The sequence below is a fragment of the Arachis ipaensis genome, chromosome B3 (assembly GCF_059453495.1).
Source record: "Arachis ipaensis isolate K30076 ecotype BB chromosome B3, ASM5945349v1, whole genome shotgun sequence".
Classification (NCBI taxonomy): domain Eukaryota; kingdom Viridiplantae; phylum Streptophyta; class Magnoliopsida; order Fabales; family Fabaceae; genus Arachis; species Arachis ipaensis.
Window position 1 is genome coordinate 61,180,501 of NC_142438.1, and position 3,593 is coordinate 61,184,093.

At 41.4% G+C, this 3,593-nt stretch overlaps 1 non-coding gene across 1 annotated transcript; it reads left to right on the plus strand.

Moving 5' to 3' along the window:
- Positions 1 to 1,441: 1,441 nt before the first annotated feature.
- On the plus strand, positions 1,442 to 1,549 carry LOC148570828 (small nucleolar RNA R71). Its single transcript, XR_015908240.1, has one exon. It is a non-coding gene; the product is annotated as a small nucleolar RNA R71 (small nucleolar RNA).
- Positions 1,550 to 3,593: the final 2,044 nt, after the last annotated feature.

Below are 3,593 nucleotides of genomic sequence, written 5' to 3' on the forward strand. Positions count from 1 at the left end.
CATATATAGACAAAGGCATTATACTCACACATGCTCCTAAATCACACATGCAGTCAGAAATTATCACACCACCAATAGTACAATTAACTATACAAGGACCTGGGTCACTACACTTTTCAGGTAAACCTCCCATTAAAGTAGATATGGAACTACCTAAAGGAATAGTTTCTAATTCATTAATTTTGTCTTTATGTATACATAAATCTTTTAGAAACTTTGCATACTTAGGTACCTGTTGAATAACATCAAATAGAGGAACAGTTACCTCAGCCTTTTTGAATATCTCTACCATTTTTGGATCAGGTTCCAGCTGCTTCATGGGCTTCCTTGCAAGTTGTGGAAATCGAATAGGAGTGGTGTCTTCTACAGTGTCTGTGCCTTTTGATGCTTCCTCCTATGGTCGAGCTTCTTCTTTTTCAGCTATGTCCTGTATGTCTTCTTCCTCTTCAACATCTTCTATTTCCACTACCTCTTCAGCTGAGGCATGTTCTGGTGAGCTTGGCTCCTCCTGGTTCCTCTTCTACAGTCTGGTTCCGGACCTTAGGGTGATGGCATTAATACCACCCTTGGGATTGGGTAATGGTTGAGAGGGAATTCCACTGGAGCTCAAAGGTTGATTATTGGAGTTATTCATTGAACCAATCTGTGAGACAAGAGCTTGCAAAGTAGCATTCATACCATTTAGAATGGCATTAATGTTATTTTCTAGGGTCTGCTGTCTCCGATCAATTGATTGTAGTTAGTCATCATTAGCAGAAGAAGAAGGATAGGTAATTTGAGAGGTCTGCTATTGGGTATTCTGTGGTCCTTGGGATTGCCTCAGGTGAGGTGCCCTGTAAGGCTGGTACTGGTTCTGCTGCCTGTTGTTGTTGTTATTCCACCTCTGATTCCTCTGATTATCTCTGCCTCCTCTGTTGTTGTTGTTGTCCCTCTAATTCTGGTTAGAATTGTCCTGTCATCCATGGTTATAATTGCCACTTTGATTGTACCCTTGGTTGGGGCGGTCATAGAAGTTATGAGTGGCTGCCACGGTGTTGTCTTCCTACTGGAGCTGCGGACATTCATCAGTATAATGGCTATAATCAGCACAGACTCCGCAAACTCTCTGTGGGACTAACTGTTGGTTTTGCTATGGTGGAGAAGGTTGAGCTTGCTGAACTTGTTGTTGATTCAATTGCATCTGCTTCAGCAAGTTGGTCATTTCACAGATACTCTGAGTTAAAGCAACAGTCTCTCTGCTAGAGGATACTTCTGCAATGGCTTTTGCACGGCCTTGTTTCTGCCTGTGATTCCTAGTAGATTCAGCTAAGTCGCTGATCAATTGCCATGCCTCATCAATGGTCTTGTACTTTTTCATAGACCCATTGCTAGCACTTTCCAATGTGGTCTTGTCTTGGGGCCTCATGCCTTGTGTGACGTAACCGAGTAACACTATCTTGTCAATCATATGGTGGGGGCAAGCTTCTAGAAGATTACTGAAGCGCTCCCAGTACTCATAGAGAGTTTCAGAATCATCCTGAACAATCATGGAAATATCTTTTCTCAGTTTATCAGTAACTTCAGCTGGAAAGAACTTTCCCATGAATTCTCTTCTCAGTGTATCCTAGTTGGATACAATTGCTGCTGGTTGAGTGTAGTACCACTCTCTTGCCTTCCCCTCAAGAGAAAACGGGAAAGCTTTCAGCAAAATTGAAGTTTCATCTGCACCATCACGCTTGAAAGTAGAACAGGCTGCTTGAAAATCTCTCAGGTGCTTGATAGGCTCTTGAGCAGGCAAGCCATGAAACATGGGCATCAAATTGAGCAGTGCGGTCTTTTTTTCAAAGTCTGTAGCCACCGCTGGGTGATGTGCTTGAAATGATTGCATTGTAAAATCAGGGGCTCCAGCCTCCTGGATAGTAACTCTCCTTGCTGCTGCCATGTTACTTGCACGTAAAACAACCAAATCAGTAGAACGGGGGCTGGTTTCTTTCTCAAGTGACATTTCAGATCCTCCCTCAGAGAGGACTAACCGACGCCGAGCTTGCCTTATTCGTGAAATAGTTCTTTCAATCTCAGGATCGAATACTAGCAAGCTTAGGTCAGGAAGCGAACACGTCATCCAACGAAGGAAACAAGCAGCTCATAGTAGTAAAATAAAATAAAATGCAAATAAATAAAATCCAATCAATAACTTTAGCACTCTATTGCAACTCCCTGGAAACGGCGCCAAAAATTGATGTGGGCGGAAATTGGCGAGTTAAGAATTGTTATAAGATATGCGTTGCGAGTATAGTCCTCAACCAACCAGAAATCCGCTTATCAATTTAAAAAAGGGTGTCACAGAAATTAAAATTAAAATACTGGGAGTATGAATCCCAGGTCGTCTCCCAACGAGTTGCAGAAAAGTGTGCTATTTTATTAATCGGATGGTTTTCAAAAAGATTTGAGTTGAATGACAGAAAATTAAATCAGAGAATTAATGTGATTTAAATAAAAGCCTTGACTGGGAGTAGATTAGTTGGAAGCCCTATTCTTGTTGCAGTACTTTCAAGATTAATTGATAATTGGGGGTTGTTCTGTTTAGTTATCCCTTACTAGGTAAGGGAAAGTCAAACAAGTTGAAATGCTGTTTCTATTCACAAGTCCCAGTCCGCTTACTTAGAAGGACTGGCGTTAGTGATTAGAGGGCAATCCAATAATAAACCCAATTATAATTTTTCCTTTGAGAATTCCAACTCAAGGGTTCCTTTCAATCAACTCCCCATCAAGTTAGGGAACTACTCACTCATTGTGAATGTGGAACTCATAACATAGGAAAGGGAATTAAAGAAAGACATGATAAATAAAACTCAAAAGAATCAATTAAAAATAAAAATAACTCTTGTATTAGTAAATTCTAAAATAATCCAATAGTAGAATTAAGTAAATTAAAGGACATGGAAGAATAAAGCCAAGTAAAGAAAACAAACTAGAATGACAAAGTCTTGATGAGGTAATAACTCTTCTCAAAATCCAAACGCAAAAAGCAATAGAAAATAAGAATCCTAAAAACTATGAATGTGTAGAAAGAAAAAACCTAGAGGAGAGGAAAACTAGATCTAAAAAACTAAAAATATGTGGAATGAATCTTGTTGTTGGTTTCTGCATGTTCCCTGGCTTTAGTTCGCTTTTCTGGGCCGAAAACTGGGTCAAAATAGGGCCCGAAATCGCCCCCAGCGATTCTGCAGATTATGTAGATCGCGCACGTCACGCGATCGCGTCATTCATGCGGACGCGTTATTCGGCGTTTTGCTTCTCCACGCTGACGCGTCGTCCACGCCTCCGCGTCACTTATGCTATTCCAATCCGCGCGGTTGCGTGAGCCATGCGGCCGCGTCACTGCGATTTCCTCTCTTTCGTGCGGTCGGGTGAGCCATGTGGCCGCGTCACTTCTCGCTGGTCATCTCCTTAATTTCTTGTGTTTCTTCCATTTTTGCAGGCTTCCTTTCCAATCTCCAACTCATTCGTGCCCTATAAAGCCTGAAACACTTAACACACAGATCACGGCATCGCATGGTGATGCACATAAACTAGTTATGCTACGATTTAGGAAATTGCACTATCGGCAAAAT